Here is a 19,165-nt window from a genome sequence, read left to right as displayed (position 1 = left end):
TTGGTCTCTGCATCTGCAGTATATTGTTTACCAACTCACTCACCAGTAGATAGTGTGCAACCGTGTTTGAGAGCAAAGCGACCCAATAAAGGGAACATAACAACTGGCAACGAGGCAAAACATGACCAGTCGATGACACCAATCAAAGCCGCAGAAATTCAACAGAAGTAAATCAGCCGTACCTTGCAAGGCGATTATAACTACAGCCTTATCACCGAAGTTATCTCCCTCCAGTATGCCACAGTTTGGGCATATCGAACTGTTTGACCACCGATGACTGGTCACATTATATTTAACGTTGTTCTTTTTGGCCAACAACATATCGGGGGAGGAGAAGAGGCGAGCGATCCTCTTATCGGCGTGTGGCAGTAAAACATACGGCCTAATTCGTAGCCTAATGGCCACCCAACGTCCCAGATTCCAAGGGCTTTGATGAGTTGGTGAATTTTGTGAAAAGCCACTTTCAGTCGAAACCCTCGGTAACAACGCAGCGTTTTAAATTCAATTCGAGATGTTGTGTCCCTGGAGAGATAGTCGCTTGCTTTGTAGCAGCCTTAAAACAACTGACAGAGCACTGTGAGTTCAGGACGTCAATAAGTGACATGTTAAGAGACTGATTAGTGTGTGGGATTAATGAAGACGCCATTCAAAAAAGCTTGTTGTCAGAAGCGAGTTTAGACTTCAGCAAGGCGCTGGAGTTGGCGCTCGCAATGGAGACGCAGTCAGGGATTCAGAAGCAATCAAGGGAGCACAAAATGGTGCCGTCCTTCACGTCGGGAGGGAGGCACCGGTTAGAAATGGCGCGGAAGCGCTGGGCTCCACTGAAAGGCAGGAAACAACCACCATTAACAGACCAACAAAAAGCAATGGCTTAACGGAGAAAACCCACAATAATAACGACAGAAATTGAACCAGATAGCCTGCAAGCAAATGACAATTTAAAAGAATCGAGTGTTTCTACTGCTATCTTAATGGGCACATTATGCAATATTGTAAAGACAGATTAAGACAAAACTTTAAGCAGAAAGGTAGAAATCATGAAATCCACATAATAGAGGAACCAGAAGAAATACTACCAGATATTTACTCACTACACAACTTAAAAATGGGTAAAACAGAGCCAATCTACATGACAGTGGAAGTCAACAGGAAACCCATTCGAATGGAGGCGGATACAGGAGCATCCACAACAGTTATAGGGGAACATACGTTCAAATACCTGAATGGAGAAGACCATTCATTAAACCTGGAAAATTCAGATGCTAATTTAAAGACATATACTGGTGAAGATATACGAGTGAGAGGGATATACAAGGTTCCAGCAGAGTATGGAAACCAGTCTGTTAATTTACCCCTGATAGTGGGAGCAGGGGAAGGTCCAAGTCCACTTGGTCGGAGCTGGCTTAAGGAAATAAAGTTGGAGTGGACCGAGATTTTTCACCTCAGAATGAAAGACCTGCAAGAATTATTACAGAAATGTGCATCTGTTTTCAGGGAAGAGCTTGGGAAGGTTCAGGGGCTGCAAGTGAAAATCCACGTGGATCCTGGGGCAACACCCAGATTCTTGAAGGCGAGGCCAGTCCTCTATGCATTACGAGAAAAGGTCTAAATTGAATTGGACAGGCTGGAAAGGTTGGGAATCTTACAACCTGTACAATTTTCTGTATAGGCAGTATCCATAATTCCTGTACTAAAGCCAGACCAGAGTGTGCGAATATGCTACAAGTTGACTACAGGGGGACTACAAGTTGACCATTAACAAAGTGGCCAGACTGGACAGGCATCCTACACCGAAAATGGATGAATTGTACTCCAGGCTGGCAGGGGGGACAACATATACGAAACTCAACATGAGCCACACTTACCAGCAAGTCGAGCTAGAAAAGGCCTCTCGGGATTTTGTGACTATCAACACAGATAGGGGATTATACCAGTTTACCCGGTTACCCTTCAGAGTCTCATTGGCTTATGCCATTACTTCCAATGGACAATGGAAAATTTACTTCAAAGTTGGCCCCATGCGGTGGATTTATCTTGATGTTGTCCTGGTGACAGGACTAAGTGATGTAGAACACCTGGCTAATCTGGAAAAGATATTGAAGCATTTCTTACAAGCTGGAGTACATTTGGAAAGAGAAAAATGTATCTTCCAAGCAAAAGAAGAGGTTTTCCTGGGTCATAGGGTCAACTCACAGGGCCTTCACCCGGTAGAAGACCAGGTGAGAGCTATTTGTGAGGCACCAGCACCGAGAAACGCCACAGAACTCAAGTCCTTCTTGGGAATAATTAACTATTATGGCTTTTTCCTCCCAAACTTGTCAACAGTACTGGCTCCATTATACAGGTTACTCGAGAAAAACCACAGGTGGACTTGGCAAGCTCCACAACAACAGGCTTTTACAGCAGTAAAGTAGTTTCTCCATTCATCAGCCCTGTTGGTACATTTCCACCCAAAGAAAGAATTAATTTTGACCTGTGATGCATCCCCTTATGGAGTGCTTTCCCACCAGATGGTGGATGGCTCCGAATGGCCCATTGATTACGTCTCAAGAACGCTCAATGTTGCAGAATGAAGAAACTCACAAATAGAGAAAAAAGGCTTATCCATCGTATTTGGCGTTAAGAAGTTTCACCAATACATCCATGGTCGCCACTTCACCATTGTGCCTGACCACAAGCCACTACTAGGCTGGTTTGGTGAAGACAAGACAATACCCCTAATTGCCTCTGTGCGTATCCAAAGGCGGGCACTGATACTTTTATCCACCAGCCAGGAAGCCAGGTTGCAAATGCCGACTTACGGAGCCGATTACCTCTAAAAGACAATACTGTGAACGTCCCAATTCCCCAAGAACTTGTCTTATTATTAAACTTTCTGGATTCATCACCAGTACATGTCAAACAAATAAGGGAGTGGACAGACCGTGATCCGGTTTTGTCTCACGTCAGGAAACACGTCCTACAGGGATGGTCTAACGAGCCAAAGTTGGATGAAATGAAGCCCGATTTTAATAGGAGATACGAGCTCACCTGCCAGGATGGCATCTTGCTGTGGGCAGCGAGAGTCATTGTGCCTCCCAGAGGAAGGAAGCCATTATTGACCGAATTACATAATGCTCACTCCGGCATCTCTAGAATGAAAATGTTGGCGTGCTGCTACTTATGGTGGCCAAGGATGGATACAGAAATCGAAAACTTGGCCAAGAACTGCATGCAGTGCCAACAGGTACAGAAATTGCCCCCTTCGGCTCCACTGCATCCCTGGGAATGGCCCGGAAGGCAATGGGTCCACCTCCACGTTGACTACTTGGGGCCTTTCTTGGGCACAATGTTCCTCTTGATTATAGACGCTCACCCGAAGTGGATGGATGTATATGAGGTGAGATCACACATATCTGCCGTCACCATAGGCAGAGTGCATCAGGGTTTTGCGATACACAGGTTACCAGAGATAATAGTGTCTGATAATGGAATGACATTCACCAGTGGGGAATTCCAATGATTTATAAATCTCAATGGCAAACACATGTTAAGACCTCGCCATACCATCCTGCATCCAATGGTTTGGATTTCCAAAAGGTGTTTGATAAGGTACCACACATAAGGCTACTTAATAAGATAAGAGCCCATGTTGTTACAGTAAATGGCAGAACCCTTAAGTGCATTGACGGGCAGAGGGATCTGGGTGTACAGGTCCACAGGTCACCGAAAGTGGCGACGCAGGTGGATAAGGTAGTCAGGAAGGCATATGGCATGCTTGCCTTCATTGGCAGGGGTATTGAGTATAAAAGCTGGGAAGTCATGCTGCAGCTGTATAGAACCTTGGTTAGGCCACACTTGGAATATTGCGTGCAATTCTGGTCGCCACATTACCAGAAGGATATGGAGGCATTGGAGAGGGTGCAGAGGAGGTTTACCAGGATGCTGCCTGGTCTGGAGGTTATTAGCTGTGAGGAGATGTTGGAGAAACTTGGATTGTTCTCACTAGAGCGACGGAGATTGAGGGGCAACTTGATAGAAGTTTACAAAATTTTGAGTGGCATGGACAGAGTAGATAGTCAGAAGCTTTTTCCCAGGGTGGAAGAGTCAATTACTAAGGGACATAGATTTAAGGTGAGAGGAGAAAACTATAGAGGAGATGTGCGGGGCAAGTTTTTTACACAGAGGGTAGTGAGTGTCTGGGATTCGCTGCCAGAGGAGGTGGTGGAAGCAGGTATGATAGTGGTGTTTAAGAGGCAGCTTGACAAATATATGAATAGGATGGGAATAGAGGGATACGGACCCCGGAAATGCAAAATGTTTTAGTTGACGGGCAATATGATTGGTGCAGGCTTGGAGGGCCGAAGGGCCTGTTCCTGTGCTGTACTTTTCTTTGTTCTTTGTTCTTTGTTGGGGATAGTATATTAGCATGAATAGAGGTTTGGCTAACTAATGGAAGACAGAGAGTTAGGTTAAGGGGGCATTTTCAGGATGGTGACCTGTGTCTAGTGGAGTGCCACAGGGATCAGTGCTGAGGCCACAATTATTTACAATATATATTAGTGTCTTGGATGAGAGAAATGAACGTACTATAACCAAGTTTGCGGATCACACAAAAGTAGGCGGGAAGGCAAGTGATGAGGATGACACAAAGAGCCTACAGAGGGATATAGGCAGGTTAAGTGAGTGGGCAAAAATGCAGCAGATGGAATATAACATGGGAAAGTCTGAGGTCATGCATTTTAGCAAGAAGAATAGAGGAGCTGAATATTATTTAAATTGTGGCTACAAGAGCAGGTCAGGGACGAGGAATCGTGCGACGAGTAACTCACCTCCTGACTCCCCAAAGCCTGTCCACTATCTGCAAGGCACAAGTCAGGAGTGTGATGAAATACTCTCCACTTGCCTGGATGAGTGCAGCTCCCAGAACACTCAAGAAGCTCGACACCATCCAGGACAAACCAGCCCGCTCGATTGGCACCACATCCACAAACATTCACTCCCTCCACCACCGATGCACAGTAGCAGCAGTGTGTGTACCATCTACAAGATGCACTGTAGGAATTCACCAAGGCTCTTTCAACAGCACCTTCCAAACCCATGACCACCACCACCTAGAAGAACAAAGGCAGCAGATAGATGGGAACACCACCACCTGGAAGTTCTCCGTCCAAGTCACACACCATCTTGACTTGGAAATATATCAACGTTCCTTCACTGTCGCTGAGTCAAAATCCTGGAACTCCCTCCCTAACAGCACTGTGGGTGTACCTACACCACATGGACTGCAGTGGTTCAAGAAGGCAGCTCACCACCACCTTCTCAATGGCAACTAGGGATGGGCAACAAATGCTGGCCCAGCCAGTGAAACCCACATCCCGTGAATGAATAAAAAAAAAGGCACAGCAAGTAATTAGGAAGGCAAATAGCATATTGGCCTTTATTGCAAGGGGATTGAAGCATAGGAATAAAGACATCTTGCTGCAGTTGTACAGGGTTTTGATGAGACCACATCTGGAATACTGTACTGGAATGCCATTAACACTCCCTTTGTCTTGTGTCCATGACATCTTTGTCAATCCCTCCTTAGCCCCCACCTGTCCCTGACCTTCCATCATGTTCCACCTGTTCCACCCCCTTCTAAACAGTATAAAATCTATCATATTTTTACTTCTCTTTAACTCCGAAGAAGAGTCATACGGACTCAAAATGTTAGCTCTGTTCCTCTCTCCACAGATGCTGCCAGACCTGCTTTTATTTCAGATTTCCAGCATCCTGCAATGTTTTGCTTTTATCTGGAATACTGTGTGCAGTTTTGGTCTCCATATTTAAGGAAGGATTTAATTGCATTGGAGGCAGTACAGTGAAGCTTCACTAGGTTGGCCCCTGGGATGACAGGGTTGTCCTATGATGAGAGGCTGAGTAAATTGGGCTTATAGTCTCTGGAGTTTAGAATAATGAGATGTGATCTCATTGAAACATGCAGGATTCCGAAGGGGTTTGACAGGGTAGATACTGAGATGGTTTCCCCTGGCTGGGGAATCTAAAACATGGGGCATGGGATAAGGGGCCAATCATTTAGGCTGAGAGTAATCTCACTGTTTGACTTTTGTTGTGTACTGTGATTTTACATATACCCTTGACTTGTATGTTTTCTCCTATCAGCATCTATTACTTCAGGCTTTTCAGCACTGTTTATCTCACTGGGTTTTTTGCCCTTGTCTGACAGTCTGCCTGATTCAATCTTTACAATTTCTCATGAGGTGTCCCTATCGATGGCAGAAGAAACATTTGATCTTTTTGAATTATGTTTCATCACAGGGCTGTCCACTTCCATAAATATAAAAGCAAAATACTGCAGATGCTGGAAATCTGAAACAAAAACAGAAAATGCTGGAAAACCTCAGCAGGTCTGACAGCATCTGCGGAGAGAGAAACAGAGTTAACGTTTCGAGTCTGTATGATTCATCTCCTTCCATCTCTGTAACTATGATGCCATGCTTTTGCTGCTAAATTTTCCTTTTTAATTTGTCTGCTAACGGTGGCTGCTTCCCGCTTCGGAACAAAGCTCTGCACTTTCACGCTCTTTTTGGTTGAGGCTCCCCACCCAACATGGAGGACGGCGCCATTTTGCACCATTTTGCGCTCTTTGAATGGCTTCTGAGTCTCGCACTGCATTGCAAGAGCGATTTCCAATACCATTGGAAAATCTAGATTTGTTTCAGCCAACAATCTCCTCTGGATCACAATTTTGTTTATACTGCACGCCAACCAATCTCTAAGCATATCATTGATTGAAGTACCAAACTCACAGTATTCAGTTAATTGCTTCAGACTCGCTACATAAGAGGCCCCATAGCTCTGATGCTTGAGTTGAATTTAAACCTTTGTGTGGTCACCGATGGCTTGGGCTGGTAGTGATGTCTTACCAGGTTCACTAAATCATCAACACTTTTGGAGTCTGGGGCACTGGGTGCCAACAGATTTTGAATTAATCTGTATGTCTTACTCCCAAACGTGGACAGAAGGAACGCGTGCCTCTTCTCCTCCCCCTCAATGTCATTCGCCTGGAAGAAGAATGTGAGGTGTTCAATATAGTGAGACCAGTTGTCCGAGGTTGGATCGAATGGCTCCGCCCTTCCAAACTGCGGCATCTCTTAAGGAATTAATTCAACGCTCAGAAGGAAATTTGCTTTAACTTACAACAACCGTGCGAGGTACAGCCCGATTTCGGTTCTTCTGATTTCCTTTGTTTTTCCTCGCTTTTTACGTCTTTTTTTTTGTGATTTTTCATGGTTTTACTCTCATTGTAAGTTTGTTGGATCCACTGTCCTTGGTTTGTTGGGGCTAAAGAATCCAGGCTGCACGCTTTGTTCAGGGTGACTGAGTCGATACAGAGACAGAGGACATCAGGAGGTCGTTGTTAAAATAAACACATGCTGTTTATTTACAAACTAACTCTACAACTATACTTGTGCGCTCACAACATAAAACTCTGTCTTCACTCATCAGTAACTAACTCAAGACTCTCCCACAGAGAGGTAGCCCGCGCTACTCTGCTATTGGACAATAAGATCATGTGACCTTACATTACAATACTTGTCTGAAAGGAATATTACATCTCAGGTTACCACACTAGCCCAGGAGGGATCAAGCTACAGGCCAAAGGTACGTTGCAGGCAACGCTCCAATACAAGAACAAACACACACGGGAAACATTATATGTCCTTCCCAATCAGGAATTCTCTCTTCTATGTTGAAAAGCCTATGTTGACCTCAATCTCATCATAAAGGTTGAGGAAATCAATCAGAAGGAGGCTCAAGTGTGGTTTTGGGATGCACACCAAGGGCAGGCATTCCGCCAGATCAGAGACATGTTGCTGTCACCAGATATCCTGGCTCACTACGACCCATCCCTAAAGGCCACAATCGTAGCTGATACCTCATCTACAGGAGTAGGGGCCTGTACTGTTTCAAGAGCAACTGAATGGGTGCTGTCGACCAGTCTATTTTGCATCTCAGGTGCTATCTGACACAGAAATGAGGTATGTGGTTGTAAAGAGAGAGGCTGTCACAGTCACACGGGATAGTCTTGAACTTCAAAAAAACATAGGTATGTTAGTGGATTGAGCAGACAAGTGGCAGATGAAGTTCAATGCAGAGAAGTGTGAGGTGATTTGTTCTGGCAGGAAAGATATGGTGAGACCATATATAATAAAGGGAGAGCCTCTAAAGGAGGTGCAGGAACAGAGGGACATTGTTGTATATGTACATAGGTCATTGAAGATGGCAGGGCATGATGAGTTAATAAAGCATATAGTATCTTAGGCTTTATTAATAGGGGAATTGAGTACAAGACTAAGGAAGTCATGTTGAACTTGTATAAGACACTAGTTAGGCCTCATCTGGAATATTGCGTCCTGTTCTGGGTGCCATAGGCAGGATGTGAAGGCATTGGAGAGAGTACAGAGGAGATTCACAAGAATAGTTCCTGGGATGAAGAACTGTAGCTATGAGGATAGATTGGAGAGGTTGGGGCTGTTTTCCTTGGAGAAAAGAAGGCTGAGAGGAGACTTGATAGAGGTATTCAAGCTCCTGAGGGGTATGGACAGTGTAAATAGTGAGAAACTGTTCCCACTCAAGAGAACATCAAGAACTAGAGGGCACAGATTCAAAATAATTGGCAAAAGGAGTAAATGTGATGTAAATAATTTTTTTTTCACCCAGAGGGTGGTTGGATCTGCAACAAACTTCCTGAAAGGGTGGTGAAGGCAGGTTCAATCGAGGTATTCAAAGGAAAATTGGATTTCTACCTGAAAAGAGAGAATGTGCAAGGTTACGGGGCTAAGGCAGGGGAGTGAGACTATGTAGAATGCTCCTTCAGAGAGCCAGCACAGAATTAACAGGTTGAATGACTTCCTTCTGCCCTGTACAGATACTGTGATACCATGATAGGTTGAGAAATGAATATCCAAAGGTACTCGATATTTAGGAAGGACAGGCAAAAAGGAAAAGGAGGTGGTGTGGTGTTGTTAGTTAAGGATGAAATCAGTGCAATAGTGAGAGAGGATATTGGCTCAGAAAATCTAGATGTAGAACCAGTCTGGGTGGAGCTAAGAAGCAACAAGTGGTGGAAAACATTGGTGGGAGTTGTCTATAAGCCTCCAAACAGTAGTGATAAGGTAGGGGGGGCAGCATTAAACAGGAAACTAGAGATGCATGTAACAAGGGTGCTACGGTAATCATGGGTGACTTTAATCTACATATAGACTGGGCAAACCAAATTAGCAATAATTCTGTGGCAGATGAATTCCTGGAATGTGTATGTGATGGTTTTTTAGGCCAGTACATCGAGGAACCGACTAGGGAACAGGCTATCCTAGATTTGGTATTGTGCAATGAGAAGGGGTTAATTAATAATCTTGTTGTGCAGGGTCCTTTTGGGAACAGTGACCGTAACATGATAGAATTCCTCATGAGGATGGAAAGTGAAATAGTCCGATCTGAAACTAGGGTCCTAAATCTAAATAAAGGAAACTACGAAGGTACGAGGCCTGAGTTGGCTAAGATAGACTGGGGAACTTCATTAAAAGGCATGACGATGGATAGACAATGGCTAATATTTAAGGAATGAATGTATGGATTGCAACAGTTATACATTCCTTTCTGGCTCAAAAACACAACAGGAAAAGCAGCCCAACCACGGCTAACAAACGAAATTAAGGATAGTATTAGATCCAAAGAGGAGTTATATAAAGTTACTGGAAAAAGTAGCAAGCCTGAGGATTGGGAGCAGTTTAGGATTCAGCAAAGGAGGACCAAGAGATTGATTAAGAGGGGAAAATAGAATATGAAAGTAAACTTGCAAGGAACATAACAGCAGACTGTAAAAATTGTTATAAGTATGTAAAAAGAAAAAGATTAGGGAAGACAAATGTAGGTCCCTTACAGTCTGAAACAGGAGAATTTATAATAGAAAACAAGGAAATGGCAGAGCAATTAAACAATTACTTTAGTTCTGTCTTCACAGAGGAAGACACAAATAACTTCCCAGAAATGCTAGGGAACCAAGGATCTAGTGAGAAGGAGGAATTGAAGGAAATTAGTATTACTGAAACAATAGTACTGGAGAAATTAATGGGACTGAAATCTGATAAATCCCCAGGGCCTGATAATCTACATCCCAGGGCACTAAAGGGGGTGACCATGGAAATAGTGGATGCGTTGGATTTCATCTTCCAAAATTCTGTAGATTCTGGAGCAGTCCTGGCAGATTGGAGGGTGGCAAATGTAACCCCACTATTTAAAAAAAGGAGGGAGGGAGAAAACAGCGAATTACAGACCAGTTAGCCTAACATCAGTGGTAGGGAAAATGCTAGAGTTTATTATTAAAGATGTGATAACAGGGCACTTAGAAAATATCAATGGGATTAGACAAAGTCAACATGGATTTTATGAAAGGGAAATCATGTTTGACAAAGTTTTTTGAGGATGTAACTAGCAGAATAGATAAAGGAGAACCGGTGGATGTAGTGAATTTTGGTTTTTATAAAGCTTTTGATAAGGTCGTGTGTAAGAGATTAGTGTGTAAAATTAAAGCACATGGGATTGGGGGTAATATATTGGCATGGATTGAGAATTGGTTAGCAGACAGGAAACAGAGAGTAGGAATAAGTGGGTCTTTTTCAGAGTGGCAGGTGGTGACTAGTGGGGTACCACAGGGATCAGTGCTTGGGCCCCAGCTACTCACAATATATATCAATGATTTGGATGAGGGAGCCAAATGTAATATTTCCAAGTTTGCTGATGACACAAAGCTTGGTAGGAATGTGAGTGTTGAGGAGGGTGACAAGAGGCTTCAAGGTGATTTAGACAGTTTGAGTGAGTGGGCAAATATATGGCAGATGCAGTATAATGTGGATAAGTGTGGAGTTATCCACTTTGGTAGGAAAAACAGAATGGCAGAGTACTATTTAAATGGTGATAAATTGGGAAATGTTGATGTGCAAAGGGACCTGGATGTCCTTGTACACCAATCACTGAAAGCAAGCATGCAGGGGCAGCAAGCAGTTAAGAAGGCAAAAGGTACGTTGGCCTTTATTGTGAGAGGACTTGAGTACAGGAGCAAGGATGTCTTACTGCATCTGTACAGGGCCTTGGTGAGACCACACCTGGAGTATTGTGTGCAGTTTTAGTCTCCTTACTTAAGAAAGGATATACTTGCCATACAGGGAGTGCAGCGAAGGTTCACCAGACTGATTCCTGGGATGGCAGGATTGTCGTATGAGGAGAGATTGGGCCGACTAGGCCGGTATTCACTGGAGTTTAGAAGAATGAGAAGGGATCTCATTGAAACATATAAAATTCTGACAGGGCTGGACAGACTGGATGCAGGGCTGATGTTTCCTCTGGCTGGGGGGGTCTAGAATAAGGTCTAGATCCGTCTGAGGATACTGGGCAGACCATTTAGGACTGAGATGAGGAGAAATGTCTTCACTCAGAGGGTGGTGAACCTATGGAATTCTCTACCACAGAGGCTGTGGAGACTAAGTCACTGAATGTATTAAGAAGGAAATAGATTTCTAGACTCTAAAGGGGTCAAGGGATCTGGGGAGAGAGCGGGACTATGGCATTGAGATAGAGAATCTGCCATGATCATATTGAATGGTGGAGCAGGCTCGAAGAGCCAAATGACCTACTCCTGCTCCTATTTTCTATGTTTCTATGGCTTAGACCGAGTAACACCTAGTCTTGCACATCTGTATATAGTTATGTTCATCCACTAAACCAGATATAGTTCAGACTATCTCAGCAGTCATTCCTTAACCAGTCACAAGCAACATACAACACCAACAATCTTTCAACTTTCATGTAGGAATGCTACCCACGGAGCCATGCTCCATATACCACAGAGTTAACTGATAGGGTCAGAACTCACATCAAGGAAAATTCCCAGAAGCCGATTCTTTACCTCTTAGCCACCCATTCCTGTGGGGATTCAATGTCAGGTTGCTTTGAATAGTTTGATATTTAATGATGCAGAACTGCCTCACCTTCTGTTGGTTCCAATCCCTTGCTGGGTGGCTAGTGCCAGATCACCAGGCGCTTTATGTCCCCATGTAAGTTAAGTGGAACAGGCTGGAATTTGGGTGACACACTCGAGGAGAGCAGATTCAGTTACTTGTGTAGCAAACAAAACGATTTAAAAGGTTGTTTCAGTTCCTGGAATCAACATTATTCACTCCAGTGAGCAGATGGCCCATTACCTGCTGACAGGTGATTTTCTCCCCCCCTTTCAATTTAGTAAATTTAATTTCAGAAACAATGCAGATAGGTAAAATGGTGTCACCACACTCTCATCGTCCCATTCAAGGGTGGTTTCTCCGCTTTGTTTTGTGGGAGGAGAGAATTGCGCGGGGAGCCTGGTAGAAGATTCTCGGCCCAAAGCTCAAAGTTTTCCATGTCCTTTTTAAAATAATATTCATTCATGGGATGTGAGCGTCGCTGGCAAAGCTAGTGTTTATTTTCCATCCCCTAATTACCCTAGAGAAGGTAGTAGTGAGCCATTGAGAGGTTTGATACAGTCAAGGGTGTTGCTAGGTCACCTTGGAAAATAACCAAGAATCAACCAAGCTGGTGTGGAACTGGAATCACATACTTTACCAGACTGGGTAAGGACAGCACATAGGTAAACCAGTTGAGATTTTACGACAATCCGACAGCTTCATCTGCACTTTTAGCGAACCCAGTTTTTTTAATTTCCTGATTTAAAAAAAAACTGGATTCAAATTCCCAAATCGTAGGATTTAAACTTTTGTCCTCTGTGATTATTACCCCTGTAATACCCTGGGCTCAGCATGTGCATTTCTGTCTATCATTAATGTAATCAGATAGTATTTCAAGTGCTGTACACCCTCCTCTACCCCCGCAATGACTCCCACCATGGTCTCCCAGTGAGCTCGGAATACCAGACTGGCCCTACATTGTGCTTACAAATCGAGCAATTGGACACACAAGACGGCAAGGGGTTGGAATATGTCCTCATTGCATCTATCTCACTGATAGAAAATAGGATGAGGGGGAAATGATCAACTATCTAAGGCCATGGTAAGCTTGAAATTATCCCAATCCATATTGGACCTCAGACCATGTTACAATCTCTTACAGACAGATAACTTTTAAAAATTATATGAACTCTGTGATACTGTTAATTCCCTAGTGACAAAATTTCACGTTTTAATACTTTTACTACAACTAAGATATTTCTTACAACCGTTTTTGCTGGTCACCACACTTCTGGCAGGTGTGTCGGATTACAAGAAGAAGTGCTAAATTACTCCCAGCTCACCAGTAAGCTTATTTCTCCCTACCACATTAGGTTGAAACTTCTAGTGTCCCTCAAAAATCATTCCGCTCAGCCTAGGTCTTCAAGACCTGACTTTACAAAGCAATGCCCACATCGCCAAATCCTTGTTCTCTAAATCTCCAAAAGTCCCATCAGTTCTGTCCTTCCCTTTCCAACAGAGAACCCACTCACTAGGAAGTTCTGAGGAACAAAGGGACCTTGGCGTGTGTGTCCATCGATCTCTGAAGGCAGAGGGGCATGTTAGTGGGGTGGTGAAAAAGGCATATGGGACACTTGCCTTTATCAATCGAGGCATAGATTACAAAAGTAGGGAGGTGATGTTGGAGTTGAATAGAACCTTGGTGAGGCCACAGCTGGAGTACTGTGTGCAGTTCTGGTCACCACATTATAGGAAGGATATGATTGCACTGGAGGAGGTGCAGAGGAGATTCACCAGGATGTTGCCTGGGATGAAACATTTAAGTTATGAAGACAGGTTGGATAGACTTGGGTTGTTTTCGTTGGAGCAGAGAAGACTGAGAGGCGACCTGATCGAGGTGTACAAGATTATGAGGGGCATGGACAGGGTGGATAGGGAGCAGCTGTTCCCCTTAGTTGAAGGGTCAGTCACAAGGGGGCATAAGTTCAAGGTGAGGGGCAGGAGGTTTAGGGGGGATGTGAGGAAAAACTTCTTTACCCAGAGGGTGGTGATGGTCTGGAATGCACTGCCTGGGAGGGTGGTGGAGGCGGGTTGCCTCACATCCTTTAAAAAGTACCTGGATGAGCACTTGGTACATCATAACATTAAAGGCTATGGGCCAAGTGCTGGTCAATGGGATTAGGTAGGTAGGTCAGGTGTTTCTCACGTGTCGGTGCAGACTCAATGGGCCGAAGGGCCTCTTCTGCACTGTGTGATTCTGTGATTCACACAAGCATCCTGTTTGGTTGTTAACACAAAACATTCTGCTTCCCTATAGCAATAGCTGCTTTTATCTCTCTCTCTCTCACTGTCTCTCTTTCTCTTTGTGTCTCACAAAGCATCTGTCCCTTTACTGTGAATCACTGTACAAGGGTGTAAAAACTGTCACTTGATATTCCAGTCAGTTTCTGTTTGAGTTTTTCCCCCATGGTGAACGGATTACAAGGGCCTGTTTCCAAGGAGAAGTGTTTAGTATCACCTCCACATACCCCTTTCCAGAACGCTTTGATTCACAGGTTAAAGGAGACATTTTAAAACATAACCATCTTGTAAACTCCAGCATTTGTAACACCAGTTTCAGACATCCTTGCTCAGGTGTCTTAATCAAGCATTGGGTGACTTAAATATCCTAACGCAGAGCCCAAGCCTGTCTTAAGGACCCCTTGGCAACATTTGTCAGCATTGAGTAAAGCATGTGGGGAGTGATCCTCCTCACAGCCCTTGTGAGTGTTTCGATCACCCCCACCACTTCCAGGTTGTTCTCCCACTCTCCCTCTACACCCTGACAGGGCTTCCCTGGAGAAATTTGCTGGCAAAGTACTCAACCCAAATTGGAAACATGACGAATGGGAGAGATGCCTCAGGGAGAGCAGAGACCCAGCTGCTTGATCTGAAGCAAAGTGAATAATACTTATTTTTCTTAGTGTTCAGGCCAGGGCTCCATTAACTATAGTGTGGCTTCTGTTTTCTGATCTTTATAGCTCTCATCAGTTACTCTAATCACAATCTCAATGAATTTATGGCTGCCAACCGACTCAAGTCAAAATGATGAATTGACTTAGTACTGGTCATGAGATGAAGCTATTCTTACAATGAGACTTTGGCATGTGGCAGGAAGGCAATAATTTATTTCAGACATGGTAATAGATTAGAATCAATGATCAATGTCTGTAGCTCCAACTGTATACCTAATAAATCTTTGATTGCACCCAACTGAGCTGCAAAGGAGAATTGTTGACTGGACAAGATGTTTTTGAGATGCACTGTTTAACGTAGTCCCACCTTCAATTTATTGGAAATACAGTAAAAAATCTAGGTTGAACTGAGATTGGGGAGGTTTAAACAAAAAAACTTATGTTACTTACCAAAAGTGGCACGTGATACTGCAAAGGCTATGGGCCCTGACACTATTCCAGCAATAGTACTGAAGACTTGTGCTCCAGAATTTGCTGCACCCCTAGTCAAGCTGTTCCAGTACAGCTACAACACTGGCATCTACCCAGCTATGTGGAAAACTGCCCAGGTATGTCCTGTACACAAAAAGCAGGACAATTCCAACCCGGGCCAATTACCGTCCCATCAGTCTACTCTTGATCATCAGTAAAGTGATGGAAGGGGTCATCAACAGTGCTATCAAGCGGCACTTGCTTAGCAATAACCTGCTCACTGACACCCAGTTTGGGTTCCGCCAGGACCACTCAGCTCCTGACCTCATTACAGCCTTGGTTCAAACATGGATAAAAGAGCTGAACTCCCGAGGTAAGGTGAGAGTCACTGCCCTTGACATCAAGGCAGCATTTGACTGAGTGTGGCATCAAGAAGCCCTAGCAAAACTGGAGTCAATGGGAATCAAGGGGAAAACTCTGCACTGGTTGGAGTCATACCCGGCACAAAGGAAGATGGTTGTGGTTGTTGGGGGTCAGTCAGCTCAGCTCCAGGACATCACTACAGGAGTTCCTCAGGGTAGTGTCCTCGGCCCAACCATCTTCAGCTGCTTCATCAATAATCTTCCTTCCATCATAAGGTCAGAAGTGGGGATGTTCGCTGATGATTGCACAATGTTCAGCACCATTCGCAACTCCTCAGATACTGAAGCAGTCCATGTCCAAATGCAGCAAGACCTGGACAATATCCAGACTTGGGCTGACAAGTGGGAAATAACATTCGCGCCACACAAGTTTCAGGCAATGACCATCTCCCACAAGAGAAATCCAACCATCGGCCCTTGATGTTCAATGGCATTAACCATTGCTGAATCCTCCACTATCAACATCCTGAGGGTTACCATTGACCAGAAACTGAACTGGACTAGCCATATAAATACTGTGGCTACAAGAGCAGGTCAGAGGCTAGGAATCCTGTGACGAGTAACTCACCTCCTGACTCCCCAAAGCCTGTCTACCATCTACACAGCACAAGTCAGGAGTGTGATGGAATACTCCCCACTTGCCTGGATGAGTGCAGCTCCCACAACACTCAAGAAGCTTGACACCATCCAGGACAAAGCAGCCCACTTGATTGGCACCACATCCACAAACGTTTGCTCCCTCCACCATCGACTCACAATGGCAGCAGTGCGTACCATGTACAAGATGCGCAGCAGGAATTCAGCAAGGCTCCTTAGGCAGCACCTTCCAAACCCACGACCACTACCATCTAGAAAGACAAGGGCAGCAGATAGATGGGAACACCACTGCCTGGAAGTTCCCCTCCAGTCACTCACCATCCTGGCTTGGAAATATATCGTCGTTCCTTCAATGTTGCTGGATCAAAATCCTGAAACTCCCCTCCTAACAGCACTGTGGGTGTACCTACACCACATGGACTGCAGCGGTTCAAGAAGGCAGCTTACTATTGCCTTCTTAAGGGCAATTAGGGATGGGCAATAAATGCTGGCCCAGCCAGCGAAGCCCACATCGCATGAATGAATAAAAAAATCAAGAGCAGCAGCATAAGGAATACAGGGCAGAGAAAGATCTCATAAAAAGTAGTGGACAAAAAATAGGGAAAGATCAGTCTGTGCAGCATTCTGGTTGGAACTTGAGCTCTGTGTCCACTTCTGGTCACTATGGCATAAGCAAGACTTTCAAGGTAATGCAGTGTTGAGCTGTCAGTGGCAAAGGACTGAATTGTGAAGCATACAGTGCAAGCAAGGAGGTTAGGATAAGTCTTTATAAGCCACTGGTTCAGCCTCAGCCTGGAATATTGTGTCTAATTCTGAGCACCACACACAATAGGAAGGATGTGAAGGCTTTGAGACAGTGTGCAGAGAGGGTTTATTGGAATAATATCAAAATGAGAGACTTCAGTTAAGTGCCAATGCTAGAGAAACTCAGGTTATTCTCCTTAGAACATTGAAGGAAGATATAAACAAGATGTTTAACATTATGAAGTGTTTCAATGGAGAAGATCGGGAGAAATTGTTTCCACTAGCAAGAGGGCTGAAACCAGAGGGAGATGATGTTTTTACACAGCGAGTTGTTGTGATCTGGAAGGCGCTGCCTGAAAGGGAAGCAGAAGCAGATTCAATAATAACTTTCAAAAGGGGATTGGATAAATAGTTGAAAAGGAACATTTTGTAGAGCAGGGGGTATTGGGTGAATTGAAAAGCTCTGACAAAGAATTAGCGCATTCACGGTGGGCTGAATGGCTTCCTTCTGTGTGTATCAGCCTATGATCTATGTGAGAATGTTTGGAGATGCAGTTAGTTCATCTGAAATTATTTCAACAATTAATATCTATTTGCATATTTATCCATCCTATGGGCAGAATGGACTCCTCCTGTGCTGTAATGACTCTATAGATGTATTAAATGGAGGTGTCGGGGGTCTCGCCTGCCAGTTGGAGAGCTGGTGAGTGCTCCACATTGCCTCTTTATGGGAAGGCCTGACATATATGAACTGCCACTCAGGCATTTAACTGGCCAGCGGTGGGCCTTCCCATGGACCAAGGACCCTGGGGGTGGAAGTCCTGCCTGGCAAGAGCTGCCAGCCAGTCAGGGACCAGCAGCTCTATTGAATGGCAGTGCCGCTTGAGAGGCGTGGCTGCTGCTGGTACAATACCCAGCCAAAGCCCAGGATTGTCGGTGGAATTCAAGCCCCAGATGAGTGATGGTGAGTGCGGGGAAGGGTGGTGGTCACTGGGTTGGAGTGATGGGGGTGTTGGTGGCAAGGGCAGAGGATGACTCTTAGCGGACACTGCCCTTGAGAAGGTGGTGCTGAGCTGCCTTCTTGAGCCGCTGCAGTCCATGTGGTATAGGTACACCCACAGTGCTGTTAGGGAGGGAGTTCCAGGATTTTGTGACTCTCCTAATATCTCATTCTCTGAATTGAAGTCCATTATTTTCCTTCCAGCTCCACAACACCCCGCGATATAGGTGCTCCTCTAATTCTGGCCTCTTGAGCTAATTGTTAAAGATTTAATTCCAGTTTAGACATTAAACAAATGCAAAGCCAAAGACATTGAGCTGCCTATTTCACACTAACTTTCCTCATCCTCAATGTCATTGAAATCTTTCAGCCTCTAAAAATCAGGCTCAGACATATTTTGTAAGGACCAAAATAAGATCATAAGAATTAGGAGCAGGAGTTGGCTATTCGACCCCTCGAGCCTGCTCTGCCATTCAGTAAGATCATGGCTGACCTGATTGTGGCCTTAACTCCACTTTCCTGCCTGTCCCCCTTAAACCTATGTTCCTCTCAGTTCTGGTCATGTGAACAATTGTTTTGCAAAATCTCATACATGTTGTTTAATGCGAAATTAGGTGCAAAGGAGAAAGAAATGTTATTCAATGTTTTACAAGTGTTTGTGTCTCTTTAAACATGCTCACACGAGACAGCGAGATAGATCTTGCTGGAGCAAGGGCATCTCATAACCCGTTCTGTCGGTTAAAACCACATTCAGGTGTTACATGTTTCTCCCCCTGTACTTTGCTGGGAGTGTGAACTGATAACAATACGGTGAGGTCAATTTGTGCATTAGTGATGGCATGGGTCACCCAAAGTCTGGGCCAAAAAGAAGCTGTTAAATTGGCTTGAGTGTGTGGTGAATGGAGTGCAGTAGAAAAGGTGAGAGCTGTCCATTGCACACAGCCTACTGCGAGGGGTGAATGACACCAGTGCAGCACCTCTCTGAGATCCTTC

This window comes from Cetorhinus maximus, chromosome 22 (assembly GCF_964194155.1).
Source record: "Cetorhinus maximus chromosome 22, sCetMax3.hap1.1, whole genome shotgun sequence".
Classification (NCBI taxonomy): domain Eukaryota; kingdom Metazoa; phylum Chordata; class Chondrichthyes; order Lamniformes; family Cetorhinidae; genus Cetorhinus; species Cetorhinus maximus.
This window is presented reverse-complemented; position numbering follows the sequence as displayed.